Raw genomic sequence first — 24,115 nt, 5'->3', positions numbered from 1 at the left:
CCCTCCCCTGTCTCTCAAAGGATGCCCGGCCCTAACTTGTGTGGTTCATTGTCCATTGTTGATGAGGGTATTCAGAGGGCCATGCAGCCTTTTCCACTAAGTAAGTATACAATACATGCAACTATGTTTTTATATTTTCTAGAATCTGTCATTTAATCATTTATAATTTAAAAATGATCATTGATCATGTCTCATCTCTCTCTCACTCCCCCCCCCTCTCTCTGTCAGGATATTATTGTTGAGGGTATCCAGAGGGTCATGCAGCCTTTTCCAGTAAAGATAAAGGTATTATGATCATGTAATTACCAGTACTGTGATCAACTCAATCAATTATAATGTCTCAGTCTCACCTTTCTCTCTGTCTCCCCTTTTCTCCCTCTCTCTCTTTCAAAGGTTGCCCTCATTTGTTTGAAAAGAAGCACTTTGCTTTTAACTGGAGTGGACTTCACAGGCATCCTTTTTTATGTAAGTAGTGAGTTTACAATCTATGCAACTGCTTACATTTTCTAGAAGATATTTTTACTATCTGAATCTATAGTTTATCTCACTTATCGTGTCTCATCTCTCTTCCTCCCTCTTTCTCACTCATGATGCCATTGTTGATGAGGGTATTCAGAGGTCCATGCAGCCTTTTTCTAGTAAGTAAGTATACAATTCATACAACTCTGATCATCTGAATCTGTCATTTAATCATGTATGACTTATCATTGATCATGTCTCATCTCTCCCTCTCTCTCTCTCCCCCCCCTCTCCCTCTATCTCTCTCTTTCTCTCTCTCTCTCTCTCTCTCTCTCAGGAGATGCCATTATTGTTGAGGGTATCCAGAGGGCCATGCAGCCTTTATTACTAAGTAAGTATCAAATACATGCAACTATCTCTCTACATGGTTCTCAATTGAAGATACTGGACCAGTACTGTGATCATTTAACTCCATCAATTATCATTCTCACCTTTCTCTCTTTGTCTCTCCCTCTCACTCTTTTAAAGGTTGCCTTGTTTGAGGAGGAGATCTTTTCAGCCCAGTGGAGTTCACAGGCAACATTTTGAGTTACTTGTATACTTTGTACATATTTCTGTACTTACATTTGAATAATAATAATAATGATTTAATACATAATTTGAAATTATACTTTGACTTCTATCAGAGCTTTTTCTTTGATTTCTTGTACTTCTACTGTAACTGTTACTTGAGTATGGAGATAGTGTACTCCACGGCCACGTCTGACCACCAGGGAGTCAAGAGTGAGTGAGTACACTCGTCCATTTGCACTGGTACACTTGTCCACGGAACTTACTCATCTTTGTAGTGGTTTGGGGAAATAGTACGGTGGTATTGCATATTTCAAGGGGCCGCAAGGATTTCGTAATGGTGGGTGGTGTCCGACCGATTGTGGTGGGCCGGTCTGGGCCAAAAATGCCAGGGCCGATTTTTTGTCCCAGTCCAGCCCTGCCTCTGACTCTCCCTGACTCCCCACCCCTAACTCCGTCACCGCTATACTTGCACAAGACTGCTGATTGTAGGCTACTGTAGCCTACATAGCACGCACCGGCACCACAGTCCCATATGGTATCAGGGCTGCCAAGTCTCACGCATTGAGCGTGAGACACACGCATTTCAGGCTCTTCTCACGCTCACACGCCACACATAACAATTCTCACGCGGAGAAATGACCAACCCTTACATACTACAGGCCCGTAGCCAGGGGGGGATCGGGTGGATCGAACGAAACCCGCCTCACGACCAAAGGTGCAGAATTCAGGGCAAAAGTCCTTCCCCCGTCAACAACTCGCCCGACAATCACAATAAAAATGATCAATCCCCCCCCGCTGTCAACAACTCGCTCGACAATAAAATTAACGGGGAAGAGGATAAATCTCACTCCAAGTTTTTGGTTAAACTTGGCAGCCCTGCTTTATGGCAACGTCTTTCCTAGTGGCTAGAAATAAGACGGATGACTGCTTACGGCTTACTACGTCTAGTACACTGTCAGAAATGTAACCAAAAGTGCCAATCAAGTGATTTTAGAACTCAACTGTGACTCACAAAGTTGGTAGTTTTGTCAAAAGAGCCTTGTAAATCGTGACGTCACAGAGCGCCCTTGTGACGTCGGCCAGGGGGTGTATAAAAGCCAGAGAGCCCCGGAGAGAGGGAGAGTGGAGGAGGAGGAGGCAGAGAGAGAGATAGAGAGCGCGCTCTCTCTCTCTCTCTCTCTCTCTCTCTCTCTCTAGCGCTCTCTATCTTTCTCTCTGGCTCCTCCTCCTCTCTCTCTCTCTCTCTTTTATAGGAGGATCCTCTCTATCTCTTTCTTTTCCTCTCTTTCTCTCTCTCTATCTCTCTCTTTTATAGGAGGATCCTCTCTATCTCTCTCTTTTATAGGAGGAGGAGGAAGAGCCAGAGAGAGAGAGAGAGGGGAGGAGGAGCCAGAGAGCGAGAGGAGGAGGAGGCGGGCCGGCGGGCCTCTCCTCCTCCTCTCTCTCTGGCTCCTCCTCCTCTCTCTCTCTCTCTCTCTGGCTCATCCTCCCTCCTCCTCCTCCTCTCTCTCTGGCTCCTCCTCCTTCTCTCTCTATCTCTCTGGCTCATCCTCCTCTCTCCTCCTCCTCTCTCTCAATTCAATTCAATTCAATGGGCTTTATTGGCATGAAAGAACAAGTGTTCATATTGCCAAAGCAACCGTGGAATTACAGAAATATACATATAAATTAAAGTCTTATACATAAAAAGCTAAATAAATATCAGTAACTCAAGAAAAAAAGGAAAGGAAAGGAAAAAGTACTCATCCTCTTCCTCCTACAAAAGCTCCAGTACATCCAGAACAGTGCTGCCAGGATCCAGATGGGAGTGTGTAAATACCATATCACCCCTATCCTGGCATCTTTGCACTGGCTCCAAATCAACATCCACATCACATACACATTATTAAACACGCAAGCTCGTCGTTGCGGAGTGGGATGGTCCTGTTTCTGCACTGTGTTGCCTTGTTAACCCCCCTCCCCTATGGTGGCTATCAACTCGTTAAGTGCAGCGCACAGTATTGCAGTGCCCTCATTTAGGCCACTGTAGTTTTCTTGTATGTTTTATTACATAAAATGTCAAGAGCCCTTTTGGCACCTAGAAACCTCCTGTCAGGGCAGGAGGTTTCACTCGCGCGGGCAGTCTTTCCGTCGCAGGATTTCCCCCCGCTTTAACCCATGAGGAGTATAACTGAGAACAAGCCCCATTGGGACACATTCATCTCTATCGTGGCCGGTTAAATCAATAGCCATAACTCGTGGTCTGGGGGGCGGAAGCGAACAATTCAAACTGGTGGTTGTACTTAAGCCCTTTCAGGCATCATTCCTACTCTGCTCATATCGAGCTAAATTCGTCCAGACTTAAAGGGCAATGCTCGTTTTTGACAACCTGGACCTTATTTACGACATATTATAAGAAGTTTGACTCACCGAGATCACTTTTGTGTAGTTCGGAGGCCTGTAGAAGAAATTTAAAATCCAGCGCGAGCCAGTATATCCATGTAATGACGGTGATCGGGGCACCGAGAATGCAGTTTCTCAAAATCTATTTTCGGCCGCTAAACGGTTGTTTTCATCAATCAGATTGGATGAATCGACAGTTGAGATTCCTCAACGCGAGGCATTGTTGTGGTTTTCAAATACAGGGTCTTAAGCCTCTGTAATATGATCTTTACAGCTCACATTCTCTGCGCTACGATCGTTGTTGGTGCCGAGAATATTGTCGTCGTCATTCGTCAGCAACAATCCGATCGTAGCGCAGAGAATGTGAGCCGGAGAATAGCCAGTCTGCGCGCTGGCCTGTGCGCATGCGTGCTGGAGCAAGTGGGGAAAGGCGTGTAAAGATGATATTACAGAGGCTAAAGACCCCGTATTTGAAAACCACAACAATGCCTCGCGTTGAGGAATCTCAACTGTCAACTGTCAAAGCTGTCTGGGAGGGTGGAACGTTGCAGCCGTCAAATCGCTCCGTTAGACCGAGCGCGTCCATGCGAGCAGAAAGACGCGGTAATCCCATGTGATTTCTGGCATCATCTTTAGCGTCACTTGGGAAAATTCTCTCTCCACATGAGCATTTGATATGGGCAGAGTGAGCAATCTGATTGCGCCAAGTGCCACATCCTGAAAGCACAGATTTCCTCCGGCATCTTTAAAGGCCTCCACCTCCAGCGAAAAGGCATCGATGCGGTGATCAGAAACCTGCTGATCCCACATCCCCACGTTGGCATCTTTAGGTTTCCTCGGGGGGTAGCTCGCTAGATTTGACTCCGACCTCGACCTTCACCTTGACCGTGTGAATCAAGCATTGAACAGGGAGAGCTCCCTCGCCCCTATTGGACAGGTGCACATCTCCCACCCTATTACTAACATCATTGGATAAAATTGAAACGTCTGTCCCGCCAGTTTTAAAATATATATATATATATTTTTAAACGCCCGCCCAATGCTATTTTTTCCGGCCAAACGTGATCAAAAGAAGCCCAATTGGGCGTGAACCCGCCCAATCTGGCCACACTGGGCACGTCGTGTCTTGACTCTTTGCTGTGGATATGGGAGCACAAGTGCTGCAGTTCACTTGCATTAGAGCTCCCTCTACTGGATAATTGTAGAAATATCCGTTTTTATTTTATTTTACAGCGTTTAAGTGGAAAATACAGGCGGAAATAATGTTTTTTAAATAGGGACATATCGGCTGCATAACGGCCGATACCGATGTCGTTAAAAAGGTCTAAAAACTCTAGTTGAATGTACAAAATCAACAGACAGCTATTGAGAGATATGAAAGCAGCAAGGTCTCTCTCTCCCTCTCTCTTTCTCCCTAGGCTACCAGAGCCCATTTAGTAAGCCTAGGGTACAACAAAGCCTCAAAAACAGATACCCAATACATTTTGACACTTTTATTAAACTATTACAACAAACAAAAAAGAAAATATCAGAGGTTTCTGTCAGTCTCCTCCTATTGGCCAGTCTGCACCTCCTCAGTCCCCTCCATGCTGCCCCAGTTTACCTGGAGGACTGCCCCTAATGAATTCCTCGCAGAAGGCAGAACATTGCTGCTCCTAGGAACGTAACTCCCACAGCAAGGACTATTTTAGCCGAGGTCTTAGCTGAGAAGTCCCAGAACCCGCCGGTCTTCTTCTGTGCGCCGCTGTCCAAAGCGCTGACCCTTGTCGGTGTTTCGATCATGGGGATGACCAGGGCTCCTCTCGTCTTCTGGTGGGCGTTGGTGTTCTTTGTCGCAAAGGTCTTAACTTACAGGTCCCAGACCCAGAACATGCTGGTCTCCATCTGCTGGGCGTCGGGCGTCCCCGTTTGAAGACCAGCGAAGCGGCCATCGTCATGGTCCAGTAAGTGGCAGTCGTGGGTGATGAAGACGCGGTCCGTTCTAGTGGGCGGAGAGGCAGCCCACTGGTCAGGCACAGTGAGAGACATCAGGGTGTCTCTGAAGGCCTCGATGTGCGAAGGATCGATCTTGGCCGCAGCCACCAAGAGAGCAACTCCAATGAGAAGCTTTAAATGCGATTTAAAAGCCATCAGGAAAGTCTGAAACGTTCACAGGAAATTAATGGTGAATGCACTCCAGGAGGAGACGGAATGTGTGATGGATCTTTACTTATTTGCTGTCTTTTATATGGCTATGATTGTTCTATGATGTCATAGATGAAAGCTGTGGAATCATCATTGAATGATCATCAGCATTAAGATAGAGATAGAACTCCAAAGAGGTGGCGGCGATGGCGACTGCACCCACATATTCATAAAGGCACCATCAGTGAATGAATACGTCTATGTGAATCGCAAAAATGTGCACATTATAAATACCCAAATCATATGTGACGCCGACATGCTCATCACAAGTGTAGTGGCACGGTGGCCTGGCTCCACACACGACTCATTCATCCTGGCGCACAGCAGGGTAGGGGCTAGACTGGAGGCAGGCGCTGCGCGTGACGGCTTGCTGGTGAGTGCATATGCCAAGATACATATTATTTTTTTCCTAAACTTTAATCTTTATTAGCATTTTCCATCCATACAACGAGAATACAACAAAACAAAAAACACAAGAATATAATAGCTTCGGGGTACTTCCATCAAGTCACAATGCAGCTATTTTCTCTTACTCAAATATTACAATTTCAAAATTAGTGGTATCATCACACTTCCTTCTATAATCCATCCATTTTTCCCATCTCCCTTCAAACTTTCCTTCCTGCATCAATGCATGCGTGAACTTCTCCATAACATAAATCTGCTCCACAACACCCAGCCACTGCTCCTTGGTTGGGCGTTCCACCTTATACCAAGCCCTCGTTATTGTCTTTTTACTAGCAACCAATAGTACTCTCACTAGGTATCTGTACCCTCCTTGTACATCATCCTGTGTTATGTTTGCCAAGATACATATTCAAAGCTGATATGAGAACCAGTCAAGACCCCACCACAAAATGAGGACTCAAGCCCTCAGCCCCCTCCCCGTCATGAGGGTTAACAGCGGGGCCAAAGGGCCCGCGCTGAGGTCATGCGCCAGCTATGAAGACACAAACAAGTAAGGTTCACATTGTTATCATTTTATTGTCTGTTGGTGGGTGACTGTGTGAGGTGTGTGAGTGCGTTTGTGAGGGAATGTGTGAGGTCCGTGAGTGTGGTAGTGAGTGACTGTGTGAGGTCCGTGAGTGTGGTAGTGAGTGACTGTGAGGTCCGTGAGTGTGGTAGTGAGTGACAGTGTGAGGTCCGTGAGTGTGGTAGTGAGTGACAGTGTGAGGTCCGTGACAGCATGTGTGGGAATGAAGTGCAGTGAGGATGTCCTGTTGGCTCTGGTGGTGTAGTGTGGTGACCTCCACCAACTGCTGCACAACTGCCCCAATCCCTTCTGCCATGTCCCTCTGGGCCTCTAGGGTCCCCGTCTGGGCCTCCAGCACAGCGTCTGAGAGGAAGCCCAGACGGTTTCCCTCAGGGACCCTTGAGGCAGGGACGCTGGCAGCCGGAGGTGGAGGCGTGGGCGGTGGAGACAGAGGCGCTGGAGATGGAGATGGCGCTGGAAATGGAGATGGCGCTGGAGGTGGAGGCACTGGAGGTCGTGGCGCTAGAGGTGGAGGCTACAACCGGCGGGGGCATGACCGTCAGGTCAAGGATCACTCCAGACTACCCCTCCTCTGAGTCCCACCCCACGTCAGAGTCTGGGGAAACAATTTCAGTCATTTTCTTTGAGTTTGTCAAACTCAAAGAAAATTTTGTCAAACTTTATTTTCCATTAAACATTTTATTGTGTAGCCATATTCATTTGATATGTGTTTCTGTTGGCAGCCAAATAAATGCTTAAGTGTGATTAACTGGGTGATTTAGATGAGAGTCTTAATTTCCCAGAGGGGAAAATGATTAATGTGGTCCAACATTATGAAGTGATCATCTGTGTTATCATTCCCTGTTTTTGGTCCTAAATCAATCATAGCCTGCCACAGAATGTGTGGAATGTTTGCTTTCCTCGCAGCCACATAATACAGAATGTCCGTTTAGCCTACGCCAAATACAGGATGCACGAAACGTAGGCCTACAGTAGGCTACCTAAACTGGGGGACTGCCCACTGTTCCGACATACCATTGTTCCGACGTCTCACTAGTCCGAAACTTGTTCACCGATCGTCAGACATCCCATTGTTCCGACGGCTCAAGAGTCCGACCGACAATGGGATGTTTCGGACTAGTGAGACGTCGGACTAATAGGATGTCGGAACAATGGTATTGCACCCTAAACTGTAGGAGCAATCAGACAAAGGTAGGCTAGTACAAATACCTTCCGAAGATGATTGTTTTCCTCGCGTGGACCTCACCAACAAGCACATGCTGAGAGTGACACTTCATTTGGAGGGACACTCGGTGGTGGAGTGGGAGTGGGTAGGGGGTGGTTTGGTATTGGGCCTTCCTGTCAGTCTCTGAGAGAGATCACTTCCTGTCACAGTCTGAGAGAGATCACTTCCTGTCACAGCCCCTGAGAGCTATGAACAGGCCCCCAGGATTCAAAATCTAACGTGAAGCCCTATAGGACCGCGCCATCTTTGAGAAAAACGCGTCATTGGTACCTTTGACATGCGCAGTCAAAGGTATCAATGACGCGTTCTTGTAGTCCATGAACAGATGTGAAATGTGAACGCGCGTTCATGGCTCTCCCCATCTTAGTTTTAACAGTATAATTGTGACTGAACATGTTTTGTTTGCTAGTAGGTGGTGTTCATTCTGTTCACAACAGCGCGATGGGCAGCCAGGCGAAATAGCTTCAGGGGACCTGGTCCCAGGCGAGTTGAACAGCTGTCCACCCAGAGACGAGATCGCTCGTTGCGGCATGAAGTTCGCGGCTAACCCGCCGAGCTCGGGGGGCTCACAGGCCAGTGCGGAGATGTATCATCAGTAGGCTAATTATAGTGGAATTGCTGAATGACAGTTTATCATTTCATCTTTATGCCTACGCAACATCAACTCATGTATGTGAATAAAGTTAATTCCAGTTATTTACTAAATATCACGTCTCTGTCCATTTCTGGAAAAGGCAAATCATTTCTGTCAAATGATCACTCAAGTTTTATCGACACCAACCCCACAACTGTTTTGAGTGAGTTTGTGAAAAGCGCTATATACATGAAATGCATTATTGTTATGCATAGGATGTTGTGCTGTGGTCATTTTCATTAACACATTTGATTAATCAGTCAATAGTATTAAGCCCTTTTTTGCTGGTTTTCTGTTTGCAGTGTTAAGTGTATTATGCAGCCTACTCCAAAATGTAGCCAAGCGGCAATCAAGCTCGATGTGGCCTATAGTGGTGTCGACTGCCCTGTCATTTGCTCTGACATTGGTTGTGTCAGATTTATTTTATTTTAATTTAGGTTTTTGTCAATGTGCCTCTGACAGTAGGCCTATTGCTCTCTTTCTCTCCGTGCGTGCCATTGCTCTGTGTGTGTGTGTGTGTGTGTGTGTGAGTGTGTGTGCGTGGGTGTGTGTGTGTGTGGGGGGGGTTAGAGCGCAGGAGAGTTCAGCTGGTCCAATCTAGCTATGAGCGCGTTCACGGTAAAAGGGGAGGTATTTGCTGGAAATGACCAATCGCATACCTTAGTATGGGTATTTGGACATGGCCATGGACAAGGCAAACAATACGCATAACCAAGTTCCGTCCACCGCATTTCACACAAGAGGAGCAATAATATAGAAATATGAACTATAGGCGCAACACAGTCACTACTGCCAAAGGCAGGAAGGAAAGCTGGAAAAATACTGCCTACGTTTTAGCATTATCCTCCACATGAACACGAGTAGGCTAGATCATTGGGCTATGCCTATTCTTATGGCATGTAAAGCAATTGTAGCCTTTATCAATATATATTATTATTTCAGCTGCAACCCCTAGACTGGCAGGGGACGCTTAAATAAAGCAAATGTAGGCTATAGTTTTTAATAGTTTCAGGTTGGAGTAGACAATGTGAAGTCTTTATACAAGAGGAACTAGAGATAAAACAGGCTATTAAAATGGAAAAAGTGAAGCTCGGGGTGGAGAAGTAGGCTGATTGTCAGGCATTGGTGCTATCACAATTTAATTAAAATGTAGCCTACTTCTCTTTGTTCCTAGGAACGGGAGGCTAGTCTAATAAATCAACATTGAAGACTTGACAATTTAATAAAAAATGAGTTTTTACTTGGTTCTCCGCATCACCCACAGCCTACACGAAACTGCAGGTAGACTAATAAAACACAAGCCAGTGCATAGCCTACAGTCTATGACTAAATGCACAAGGCAAAATATGGCTCAAGCAGCTGTCATTCTGCAATTTTTCATATGATATCGGGGAAAGCCAAAGAGGGTTTTGGCGGTTTGTAAAAAGTCCCTTTAAGAACCTCTCGCTGTTCTCGCACAGCAGATTATTGTTTAATTCGCACACTGAAGTTCCTTAATAGAATCTTAACATTCATTATGCCTTTTTCCAAGTGAATTGATCGGTCAGTGCTTCATACGTTTTGATCCATAATCTGGAACTTAACCTGCCCCGGAGCAGGTTAGCTCGGCAGCATAAGTTACCACGGCGATATAGCACGGTGAAAAATGAACTACCTTCGTAGTACGGATAAACCAATCTTGAACCTGAAGTTATCGCGCTAACCTTGTAATCCTGTTTCGTAGTACAGGGCTCTGGTCTCTATCTCTAACCACAACAATTGCTGTTGTCCACAGAATGTACCAACCAAGGAATGTCAGCCTTATCTCATAAGTCTATGGAAGGGAGACACAGTATCAATCTGGTCAATCATCATAATTTGAAACAGCTAACAGGATCAGGTTAAACCAATACATTTCTCTGAAAATACAGCTATTTTCCTCACTACAATCTCAAATTGTACGTGTTGGGTCAAAAACAATTCAAATAAGAATTTGAAGATATTATTACAATTGACCTTTCAAGTCTGCCTACACTTAGGTTACTTAGCTAAGAACCATTTTAATTACAATTTACTTCTAAAGGCAAATACTTTAATTTCATATCTTCATATCAATATAATATCAAGATCCTAAATGTCCAAATAACCCACTGTGTCCTGGGTCTACTTATTCACCACCTAAAGGGAAGTGCAAAACAGCAAGTCATGAACGTTATCCAGAAACAAAAGTTGAACCCATTGCAGCAAAATAGCTAACATTACAGGAATCATCAGTGTAACTGCTTTAGCCACTGACCGCTACCATTAATGTTATGGAAGCTGCTACTAGTTGTTGTGAGCCCATGAGCTTACTGGCTATCCCACTCTCATTGTGCTGGATTAGCATTGGAAGCTTTGGAACTGATGTGTCCAGGTGACAAGACCCATCTTTTTTTTATCAGACATTACCGTCCTACCAGTCCCGCACAGAAACAAGCCAGCCAACACACATAAGCCAGGCGTGACCTGGCCTGGTTACTCAAGAACAGCACACGTACCAAAACAGCACAATATTCATCCATCCCTACTTTTGAAGCTTCAATGTTGACAGACTGCCTCCAGGATTAACTGTAGCTGGCGTAGTATTGTATGAGCTCCTAGTAGTAATAGTCCAAAGGGTTTTGTAAGGAAACAAGCACAAATTTACATTTTGACAGGACAACTATTGTAACCAGAAGGTCTTCTGAATAAAAGCACACCCCATCTTGTCAATATCCTATGAATATGTTTCCAATGAAACAGTGGTGATTTAATTGCAGCAGTAAGGCTGGTGGATAGTTGTCGTTTGATCAGCCTCTTTGATATTATGCAGGCTGGCCCACTAGTCCATCACATCTTCATGTGTTATTTGAAGGGTAGAAAATTCACTGTATCACAAAGTCCTTGAATAAAGAATGAATATGATATGGATGTAAATGTTTTTGTGTGCATTACTACGTTATCTGAACTTGGATGGTCATGTTTCAAGATTCCAAGTCAATCAAAATTCCCAAAGTTTATCCATCAAGGACTATCAAGGAAGTCTGATGGATGCTGGTCTCACCATTAGCCTGTTTAGAGACTTTTGAGAAGGGGCGAACCTTGGCCCCAGGGTGAAATCTCTTCTCCAGGTCTTTGGCAATGCCCTCACACAGCTAGCAGGCTTTCAGAGATTCTTCAAAAACAGTTGCAGTTGAGCTGTTCAAGATTTTGGAATGTGAAGGTTTTCAAAAAGGTTTTTCTGTGCTGGGGCGTATCTGCTCAAATATTGTACTTTAACTTTTAAAGCTCAGCTGCAGTGCCTCTGGGGATGGCAGATGACTTCACGAGGCTGGTCAATAATGTGAGGCTAGTCATCTGTTTTAGTGGTATTCTGGGTTTGGGCTGCAAAGGCTCTCACAGACCGGGAGACAAGGTTGGGAAGATGGAGACGGTATTGTATAACTTTATACCACACTCCAGTAGATCCCTGGGCTCACGAGAGATGAATGGTGCCTCCACACCTTGGGAGAACAGATGACACAGTGGTCCTGAGACTGATGAGACCTTTTTCAATTCTGACCTGATTCTGGAAGCTGAAGGTTCTTTGTCTTCTTGTGTCTGATCTTTCTGATTATAAGGAGATGCTAAGATTCATCAGCAGGGTTTTTGAGATATGAGTTTTGAGAAAATGAGCCAAATTCAGCCACAAACCCCCATACACACAAATTAACTCCCTACAGTACTTCTCTCAGGTTTGTTTATTAAAAAAGGTTTATGAAAAAATATACATCATGATCAAGTTTAAAATGCAGCTGTCCAGACATCCAACCAACAGTCACCAACAAATACATTTCCATCCCATCCCAGTGTTTGTTCTATGTCTGATGCACATTTCAAGTCTCGTCGTAATATGCGAGCTATATCGTGAGGGAATGGATGAAGGACTTAAACAAACTGATTGTAAGGACTATATATTGGAGAATTCAATCAATCAATCAAAGCTTTATTTGTATAGCGCATTTCATACCCAGAGGCAACAAAATGCGCTTTACAGAGAACAAGGGAGGTGGGCATACGACCCATTCTCTACATATTTCAGAGGGAAGCAAAAAAACAGTTATCACCCGGGGGCCAGATTAGAATATTGAGAATATTATTCAAAAAGAAAAGGGCAGGATTGCTCGAACGTTCAGACTGGTGTGAGGAAGGTACTATTTGGTCGGGAACAAAAAAGATCAGTCCGCTTGGCTGATTAACTATCGTATCCACTAAGATGCTATATAGCTCAAACTCGTAAATCTCCTGTCTGATTGTTATAATGTGAAGTGAACACAGCATTACAATGTAGGCCTTTTCCTAGTTTTTTCAAAAGCCTCTGGATCTGCCTATTACACTAGAACACAGCTCCAGATTTTGAGTGCTGAAACGTAGCCCCAGCCGTATCCTGAGGCCTCTGGTTTCGAGCTTCATTTTGGCTGCGGTATTGTCATTGCTAGGCACAAATGTAGGCGAAAACGCCTCTGGTTTCGAGCTTCATTTTGGCTGCGGTATTGTCATTGCTAGGCACAAATGTAGGCGAAAACGCAGTAGTGTAATCAAGGCCTAAGAAACCAGGTCCATTCCAAATTCCACGACAGGTCTTTCTCTTTCTCCAACTCCCTTCTCCTTCATCCATCTCTTCTTCAATAGCTGGTGGTGAACCTGAGAGGAGAGAGAAAGGGGGAATGAGAAAGAGAGAGAAAGTAGGGAGGGGGGGGGGGTGGGTTTGTGTGGATATTCTTCTTGTACTGTTCTCTATGTGTCGTTGTACAGTATGTCTAGTTGCCTTCCAGGGACAATAAAGATGTTCTGAATATAAACAATAAAGATGTTCAGAATATAGACTGATTTTCAGATCATAAAAGTCAATTTGATATCAAATTGATATCAAACACACAAACACACACACGCACACGCACACTATTGCTTACAAAGATGGGGTCCTTTTTGAGGCAGGCTTCAGTGAACTCACAGCTCTTGGATGAACTGTATGAACACGCTGGTGTCTCTTTAAGTGTCCTAAAGAAGTGAAGTTCTTTCCACACTGGTCACAGTGGTATGGCTTCTCTCCTGTATGAACACACTGGTGTGTCTTTAACTGTCCTGACAAAGTGAAGTTCTTTCCACACTGGTCACAGTGGTATGGCTTCTCTCCTGTATGAACACACTGGTGTGTCTTTAACTGTCCTGACAAAGTGAAGTTCTTTCCACACTGGTCACAGTGGTATGGCTTCTCTCCTGTATGAACACGCTGGTGTTTCTTTAAATCTCCTGACGTAGTGAAGTTCTTTCCACACTGGTCACAGTGATATGGCTTCTCTCCTGTATGAAAACGCTGGTGTGTCTTTAACTCTGCTGACGTAGTGAAGTTCTTCCCACACTGGTCACAGTGATATGGCTTCTCTCCTGTATGAAAACGCTGGTGTGCCTTTAAGTGTCCTGACATAGTGAAGTTCTTCCCACACTGGTCACAGTGGTATGGCTTCTCTCCTGTATGAACACGCTGGTGTGTCTTTAAGTTTCCTGAATGAGTGAAGTTCTTTCCACACTGGTCACAGTGGTATGGCTTCTCTCCTGTATGAAAACGCTGGTGTGTCTTTAAGTGTCCTGACATAGTGAAGTTCTTCCCACACTGGTCACAGTGGTATGGCTTCTCTCCTGTATGAAAACGCTGGTGTGTCTTTAACTCTACTGACGTAGTGAAGTTCTTTCCACACTGGTCACAGTGGTATGGCTTCTCTCCTGTATGAACACGCTGGTGTGTCTTTAAGCTTCCTGAAGTAGTGAAGTACTTTCCACACTGGTCACAGTGATATGGCTTCTCTCCTGTATGAAAACGCTGGTGTCTCTTTAACTCTCCTGATCTAGTGAAGTTCTTTCCACACTGGTCACAGTGATATGGCTTCTCTCCTGTATGAAAACGCTGGTGTGTCTTTAACTCTGCTGACGTAGTGAAGTTCTTTCCACACTGGTCACAGTGGTATGGCTTCTCTCCTGTATGAACACGCTGGTGTGTCTTTAAGTGTCCTGAAGTAGTGAAGTTCTTCCCACACTGGTCACAGTGATATGGCTTCTCAGCTGTATGAATACGCTGGTGTGTCTTTAACTCTGCTGACGTAGTGAAGTTCTTTCCACACTGGTCACAGTGGTATGGCTTCTCTCCTGTATGAACACGCTGGTGTGTCTTTAAGTGTCCTGACATAGTGAAGTTCTTCCCACACTGGTCACAGTGGTATGGCTTCTCTCCTGTATGAACACGCTGGTGTGTCTTTAAGCTTCCTGACTGAGTGAAGTTCTTTCCACACTGGTCACAGTGGTATGGCTTCTCTCCTGTATGGACACGCTGGTGTGTCTTTAACTCTCCTGATCTAGTGAAGTTCTTTTCACACTGGTCACAGTGGTATGGCTTCTCTCCTGTATGAACATGCTGGTGTGTCTTTAAGTTTCCTGACATAGTGAAGTTCTTTCCACACTGGTCACAGTGGTATGGCTTCTCTCCTGTATGAATACGCTGGTGTAGCTTTAACTTTCCTGACTCCCTGAAGTTCTTTCCACCCTGCTCACAGTGGCATGGCTTCTCTCCTTTATGAACACAATGGTGTGTCTTTAACTCTCCTGATGTAGTGAAGTTCTTCCAACACTGGTCACAGTGGTACGATCTTGGCTTGTCAATGTCTCTCTGCCTCTGGCCAGGAGCTGCAGTGAGCGGGGTGTTGGAGGTGGTGAAAGGGAGTGATCAAGAAGAGCAGGATGGGAGAGTCTCTGGTCAGATCTCTCCGTTCCTTAGCAGAGAGATGTAGAGGTTGTCACGGCTGCTCTTGGATGTGATTGTGGAGGGAGATCTGGGAGTTTTAAGAGAATTGGCACTCGGACCAGGAGCACACCTGGGGCAAGTCTGACATCACTTCTGGGATTGAGAGTGAAAGAGAGACACACAAACATTAAAATGATTATCACACATTTAGTACAAGTTCAAATACTGTATAGGGTGAATATGTAGCTAGTGAAGGTGGGGGGGACACAACCACATGACGACTTCAGATTGTGGACAGGAGAGAGAAAGATATGCAACAGGTTCCTCTGGCTGAGCTCGGAGGGAAAGCGACAGAGGAGAGAGAAAAAGAAGTGACAAAATCTAAATAGGAGAGAGGAGAGAAAACATGTAATACGTTGAAGCCCACGGTGTTAACTTAGATAGCTAGAATAAGCTAGCCAGCACTCCTTAATTAATGTCAAGCTACCATGTTCCATGGCAACTAAGAGCATTCCATTCTGTTCATAGATAGCGTGGCTGCCTAATATCGGCAATTTGCGTGCCCCACAACAGTAATTTGCACAGGCGCCATTGCAGTGCATCACATACTGTCCCCTGTATCGTTGCATCCATGAGTGTCCTGAATTTCACGCTGTATGCCCACGTCTTGCCTGCTGTCTGGCACCATGGGAAAAAGACAAAGGAGAGAGGGAAGGCCGGAAGAGGAGAGCTACTTGGACAGCGGTTATTATTATGACTAGTAGACCTCTGGTTGTTTCAGCTTTAAGGAAAAGAAGTGGATGAGAGAGAGATGGAGGAGAAGACAGAGGGAAGGAGAGTCTAGGACAACTACCTCTAGTGGTGCTCTTTTTGTCCCAGAAGTAGTCGAAGGAGATGCTCTTGTATCTGTACTCCTGTCCGTACCAGACCAGCAGCTCCTCCCGACAGCCAGCAGCCGACAGCAGCGATACAGGATCCCTCCACGGTACTGAAACGCTACCAGGTTCTGCTCTTCCTCAGTACAGGCACAGTTCACTTACCTAGGAGAAAGGGGGGATGGTTTCTTAAAAACAAACTGGTGAGGGAGGGAGAGATGGAAGGAAGGAAGGATGAAGGAAGAGAGGGAGGGAGGGAAGGAAACTTTCAAGACTGGAGAGGTGGTTTATTTTGAGTGGGAGCAGCAGAATAGATTCTGGAAATCTGAGAAATGAACATGTGTTCATATTTCTTCACCTGATTGTAATGCCTAATTATTCTACAGTTTACACATGCAAAGATGGGTCCATCCCTGATCTCTAAAGTCCTATTCTGACTATTTTGTCCTGTTTAATTGTTCATGAAATCTTTCCTTTAACATTGCCTGTAAGAGCCAAATTCAGGTTAATTAGGTCAATGCGTTGCTCCTCCCATGTTAATAGGAACTGATGATATTTAGGTAGGAACTCACCTGTTGTTGGCTAGGAGTTACTGCACGGAGGGCAAACAGTTTTTGACCACACGCACTCACAAACATGCGTACCGGGTTGTTTGCTGGATTATTGGATTATTGATTATGGAAGGACAATAAATGGACCAAGTGTTCGCACAGCAGTTTATTGTCCGACTACTTTATCAACAAACACGGTAACGTAAAATGTGTCAATTAGATCAATCCGGAGCAGCAGCGCCATAGTGGCTTAAAGCACTAGGCCTAGCCTTCACGTAGCCTTTTTATTTGCATCTGATTGTATATAGGCCTCTGGATTCATTGAGAGTTGCTTCTCTATGAACTTCCTTCTATTAGTTCTATCACACAGTCCCTTATCATGTCTGGATCCTGCTGTTTCTGTCTCTCTAGTGGCATGCTGTTCAGCATTATGCTCATCTCTGGTTGCGTATGCATCTCTCTCCATCTGTCTCTGCCTAGACGTATGCTTTCTAAGAGCTTCTTTATCTCTGGTTGCTTGTGCGTCTGTATCTATCTGTGTAGCTCTGCTGGCTGGCTGCTCTGCAGCATGTTTAGTTCTGTCTGCTTGTGCGTCCCTCTCTGGGGTTGTTTTGTCCCTCTGCTACTTTCTCTTTTACTGTCTCTTCTCTTTTCTCACTAAATACATGTCATAGTAAGACTGGCAATTAATGGACTAATTGAGCTGCTAAATGATTTCCTTTTTACAGGTTTTGCAAATGTCATTTACAGTTTGGTTAAGGTGTTCAAACGTATTGGTTTTTGCTTTGGTTGAGTGTGAAGTGACCCAAGTTATCTTTTTATTCCTGCTGTTTACTTTCATCCATTCTTGGTCTTTAGTATTTTGTATATATTTTTTAATTTGACTTTTATTTAACGAAGGGAGCCCACTCTGGTCCAGCAAGGTCTCAGAGTTTTCCTGTAGTGTTGGCCCTCATCTTTGAACAGGTTTATGACTTTTAATCCTAATTCTCTTTTGATGTTCATCAGATTTATCTCTTGGCCTGTAATCTTTATCAGATTCATCTCTTGGCCTGTAGTCTTTATCAGATATATCTCTTGGCCTGTAGTCTTTATCAGATATATCTCTTGGCCTGTAGTCCTTATCAGATTCATCTCTTGGCCTGTAGTCTTTATCAGATGTATCTCTTGGCCTGTAGTCTTTATCAGATGCATCTCTTGGCCTGTAGTCTCTTATTAGGCATTCCATACAACACACACACCAACATCTCAAGTACAACCCTCAGGCCACGCTGAGCTCAATTTTTTTGTGTGTTTTGTACATTTTCCAGAAGTTCTCTCAATGTCCTTTAATAGTGTTTGATGTTTGCATCCCACAATGGCCAGTGGTGATGGTATATCCATTGTTTACCTACTTTGTATTTCTGATTCAAACTTCTTAAACTAGAGTTTTTGTTTGAGAGTTTAGTTTTGCTCCAGGTCTGTCTCTGCCCTAGTGAGCAGATAGCCCTCCCCAATTTGAAAAGCTCTGCTCTTTTCTGTGGAGAATCACCACTATTTTAGATTAGGTAGGGGACTTATGCTCCGCCTATCCTATAGGCGTACTTGTATTTCCTGGTGGGTCTCAGTTTGTCTCTGAGCTTTCAACAGTATGGTACATTTCTCTGCCCCCTTTTTACACTGCGCCACTAAATAGCGTGGCAAGTCGCAATAAAATAACATTTTTTGTTACAATATAAATATACAAGCATTCCAGCTAATTCCAGTGATAGGAAATGCAACTTATACAAAACTTATACACAATTACACAGACTTTCTCCCAGATGATCTAACATCTACCATTTGATTCACAAAACATGTTCAGCTATAATTAACCTGTTAAAACTAAGATGCAGTAGGCATACCCTAAGCAGTAGGTGGCGATATAACTTCAAAAGTAAAGGCCCTTTTAACCAATCAGAAGCCAGAGTCAATACCGGAACAGAAGCGCGGAAAGGGAAATACGAAAACACAAACAACAATGGCGACTCACAGGGCAGAATCTTTTGTTTGGACAGATAGTGAGGTAGAATTGCTCCTTAACGTCACCAATGAATACAATGTAAACACAATAAAAATAAAATAACTATTTGCTCGTTCGGGCGCCTCTGTTCGTTGACCAGGTTAAGCAGCTGGATATGACACCCAAAGACTGCCGACAGCATGCTAATAAGTAGCAACAACATTTTTCTTACGTTTACCATTTTACCTCAACCACTAGCACATACGCAACCGCTGAAACCGGAATTGTTCTCCGGTTTCAAACGAACACGGTTTCAGGGGCCCGAAAGCTTGGTTGCATGTGGACGAACAGAACCGCGAAGACAAAGGCACGGGTGCAGAAGTACACGGGCTCGTGTGATCAATGCATAGCTACTAAAACCCCCTCCCATGAATTAAGAACGGTCCCTAAGATCACGATTCATCAGCTAGCGTGTTGACTTGGCTCCAGGCTTAAAACCCTTTAATGATTTTAAAGAACGAACCCTAAATGTATGAGAAATTCACTTTCTAAACCGAAGCCCAACACCGTTGAGCTATATTCTTAAATATAAAAATGAACATACAACTTACCGAATTGAAGATTGTTGTAGCCTACAGTGAAAGGATGGTGAAGAGGTTGTGATGGAAACGTGTGTTTACTCTCTAAAAAGAATGAAGAGCGTGTCTCTTGTTTCCTTCAGATGGATAAAGGATATGCTATTCCAAATCTTTACAGGCGTGACAAACGGGGAAAAGGTCCCAAGGTAGAGAGAGACGGATTACAAACAGTCACGGCTACTTGACTACTTCTTTTGAAAGCCCTTAGCCAATCGGTGAAAGCCGGGAACAATGACGCGTTGAAACACGAGTAGCTGCTCAAGGCTTATGGCGCGTTCCAGGCTACAGCTGAATCCCAATCTGAGTGCGCACACCGCACTTGCGGCCCCTCGCACTTGTGGCCTGAGGCCTGAGCACTTAAATGACGTCAGCTGGAAGGGCCAGAGGGTGCAGGGCCGTGAATTAAATGGGACAGCACTCCCAGGCTGTGTTCGGAATCGCTCCCTATTCACTATATAGTGCACTATATAGGGCGTCAGCCATTTTGTTTGTAGTGTCCGAATTCTCCACGGAATTTTCGTTCCCTATATAGTCCACTATTTAGTACCCACAAGTCACCTTGATTTCCAGGGTACATCGATGTACCCTACATTTTCTCCGGTATACCACAATGCAATGCAGTTGAGTTGTCTCGCGAAGAGGGCTGTGAACGGAGGATGGCGGCGGCAACTTTCTTGTATAAACTGAAGGAACTCTAGCTTGCGGAGCTAAATCGTAAACATGTAATGTTTGTAAACATGTTACTTGATCGTGCGCTTCATAGCGAGCTAGGTAGCGCGGCTATAGCCAACGTTACATCTTGCAATTAACAGAAAGGACCAAAGTAGAAAAATCACACATGCACATGATTAGAATTTAAATTTCAACACTTTATTTGGGATTTAACATTCAAAATGAACACACAAAAGCAAATCCGATACTACCTGAGTGAGTACATCTCAACCTGCAGCGTGAATGCTCCCCGTTAGACTTGTTTGTTTACACGATGGCGCATCCGCCTGCATCACACGAATGACCGACGCATTTTTGTGACGTTCGGTGTAGTGTCCGAATACTCCTTAAACCATTCCCTAGGTAGTTCACTACATAGTGAACCCTATATAGGGAATAGGGAGTGAGGGAACGAGGGAGCGATTCCGAACACAGCCCCAGTTTCGCTCAATGCCCCTCCCACTTCGTTTTCATTGGCTGCCGCGTTCCTCCGACGCAGAGGCTGCTCTGACGCTCCCTTCAGCTCGGCAAATTGACCGATTGACGTCTGTTTTAATTTAATAATAATTAAAAAATGAGGTTGGGTGGGATATGTTTGCAGCATGTGGATTTCAAGATAAATGTTGTGTTTTCTGCAAATGTCATCATTTATGTGTGATGCACTCGAATCATGACTCGGATGCACTCAAGCACTGTGTCACATGAGACGCGGTGGGCTGTGGGTATTTTCTGCTCCTAAGTCCGTGAAATTGCGGACTTTCGGTAAGTGCGGTTAAAGTGCGCAAAATGGCGGCGTGGCGCACTTGTGGACCTAGCAATTCCGTTTTGGAACTACCCTGAGCCCTTGTGGACTTAGCGGGAACGCGCATGTAAGGGCACAAGGCCGAGAGTGCTCTGCACTTTCGCCTAAGTGCGCGATTTGGGATTCAGCTTTAGTTTAGCACAGCGCATCGACTGTCTTCTTCTACCGGCGAATCGGCGCTCTCCGCTTTGTTTAGCCTACTCACTGCTGCCGCCCATGTCGGGGATGATGCATTACATCTTAAAGTCTCTCAACACCAGTCTCTCAACACCATAGGCTAAACAAAGCGGAGAGCGCCGATTCGCCGGTAGAAGAAGACAGTCGATGCGCTGTGGATATAAAACATTTAAGTGTACAAATTTGACCTTTATTTGAATGGTGGGGGACTACAAACTGTAGCGCTTTAGGAGAAAAGGCTTTCATCTTTCCAACGATGTGTTTACTTTGGTGAGTAACGAAACGGTTTTGTCTGTAGATTCGGACGAGCGGGCCGATGAAGCGCTTTCATAGGCAAATTGCATTGAGAGTAACAGCGCGTTATACTAGGATATCGCCCTGGACCAGGTCTAGTAGTCCCCCACCTTTCAAATAAAAGGCAAATTTGTACACTTAAATGTTTTATATCCACAGCGCATCGACTGTCTTCTTCTACCGGCGAATCGGCGCTAGATTAATCAATTGTACAGCCATGAAGCATGTTTACACATCTTCTGTTAACGTTAGTCCTGCCTATAGAAATGCACTGATATCAGATGGGCAGGGAAGTGCAGAAAAAAATGCTGCTGGATTATTTTTCAGACGGGACATGTGTTAGGAGGGGTGGAGCCTAACCTTCGTCAGAGGCATGGATGTATTAATAGAACTGGATACAGCCACTCCATTCACTGGCCGCTATCAACAATGAAGCCCTATTGAACCGCGCCATCTTGGCAAATTTGTAGTCATTTGACTATTTCCGGTGACTTTTGACTTGCGCAGTTGTGCTTTTCTGGCCTTCCGGTGACTTTTGACTTGCGCAGTTGAGCTTCTCTGGCCGACGCGCGTCCACGAAAAAGTTCACATTTATCTGAAATGTAGACGCACGTTCCCGGCTCTCTCGGCTCTCCCCGCTTTGATTTAGCAATGAAAACCGGCTTGCATATTAACCTGTTTTTGTCAAATATATCAATTGGAGAAATTATTTTTTCATCCAGGCATCTTAGTTTTAACAGGTTAAATATAACTGAACATGTTTCGTTTGCTAGTAGATGGTATTCATTCCGTTCGCGATAACGTTATTGCAGCCAGGCTAAATTCCTCCAGGGAGCCAGTGACCGGCGAGTTGAAGAGCTTCACTCCCCGCCAGCAGGAGCTTTGGCCGCGGCTACCGCATCTCGGATAACCCGCTGAGTTCCTGGCTGCTATTTCACACTCGCCCTTGATCAATCCCAATACCGATCCATGGTAATAATGAATCAATCGTTCAGATCAGATCGGCAGTGCTGCATGCATGTTACAACATCATTGTTAGCTTTATTAACATAACCATAGCCTACATTTATCTCTCTAACGTTAGGCTATCCATCTTACACCAGTCGGCCATTCGATAAATGGAAGCGGTGAACGCCAACGTTGACTGAAAACACCCAAACTCAGTGTATCGTTTCATCTTCATGCTACACATCAACTCCTTTACATTGTATGTGAATAAATTCCTGTTATTCTAAAAATATCCCATTTCTGTCCATTCCTGGAAAAGGCTAATAATTGCTGTCAAATGATCACTCCAGTTTATCACCGTATCCCACTACCATTTCAACTATGCACAGGAGGTTGTCTTGTGGTCATTTTCATTAAAAATTATTAGCCTGATCAGTTTGTTGTATGTATTAAGCCGTTTTTGAGCGGTATGCTTGTATTAATAGCTTATAGCTTGCCATACTCACCAACCTTGGGACCTCAGAAATAGGGAGCATTTCCAAACCAAATTGCGGGGGGGGGCATTAAAAGCATTACAAATTAGACATTAAAAGCATTAAAACGAAATGTGAAACATTATATATATATATATATATATATATATATATATATATATATATATATATGTGTGTGTATGGAGCAATTGTTTTTAATGTCCGACTTTTGTCTGTGCTGTTCAGTAAATGTGCATCTGTCCTAATTTATTGTAGCCTATCTACTACACAACCTAGTTCAAATTTATGAATCTCCCGCGGCGTGATAATTTCCAAACCAAATTGCGGGGGGGGGGGGGGGGGGGGGGGCATTAAAAGCATTACAAATTAGACATTAAAAGCATTAAAACGAAATGTGAAACAGCATGACAACATACATATTCCTTGATTATTTGTATGCTGTGTTGTCCCGTCTGAATTTGTCCTGTTCGTGATTGGTCTCGTGTTCCCACTCGATAGGCTTGCACCTTGACGTTGGTGAGTGGGCTTTAAACCAAGACGGGCTGTATGTGTTTGTGTGTATGTATGTGGTTTGTGTGTCATATTCTATTATTGAAATGTAATAACAGAAACAGTGTGCCTCCTCTTATCCTCACAGCTCAAGCCATTTTTAGGAGACCAGTTCACACCTCAACCAGACCTGCTGCTGTTTAGGACCTGCTTTAAGCCCTTTTTTGTGGTGTCCGTTTTCTGTGTTCTGTGTCAAGTAAGCCAACCCACCTTCAATGCAGTGTAGCCTCCACATTTGAATGGTTACAGCAGTCTTGTCGTCTACAAGCAACAGTCTCTGGCTTTGCATGGCAATTTATGTAGTATCATCCAAGTTCTACAAATGCTGTACTTTTTTGTACTGTAAGTAACCCCTCAATTATTCAATTTTACTGGGGAGCAGTGACCATAGCCTACTTGCCAACCCTCCTGACTTCCGCGGGAGATTCATAAATTTGAACTAGGTTGTGTAGTAGATAGATAGGCTACAATAAATTAGGACAGATGCACATTTACTGAACAGCACAGAAAAAAGTCGGACATTAAAAACAATTGCTCCATACACACATATATATATATATATATATATATATATATATAATGTTTCACATTTCGTTTTAATGCTTTTAATGTTTAATTTGTAGTGCTTTTAATGCCCCCCCCCCCGCAATTTGGTTTGGAAATGCTCCCTATTTCTGAGGTCCCAAGGTTGGTGAGTATGGCAAGCTATAAGCTATTAATACAAGCATACCGCTCAAAAAGGGCTTAATACATACAACAAACTGATCAGGCTAATCATTTTTTAATGAAAATGACCACAAGACAACCTCCTGTGCATAGTTGAAATGGTAGTGGGATACGGTGATAAACTGGAGTGATCATTTGACAGCAAT

The sequence above is a fragment of the Borostomias antarcticus genome, assembly GCF_949987555.1.
Source record: "Borostomias antarcticus genome assembly, chromosome: 26".
NCBI lineage: Eukaryota > Metazoa > Chordata > Actinopteri > Stomiiformes > Stomiidae > Borostomias > Borostomias antarcticus.
This window is presented reverse-complemented; position numbering follows the sequence as displayed.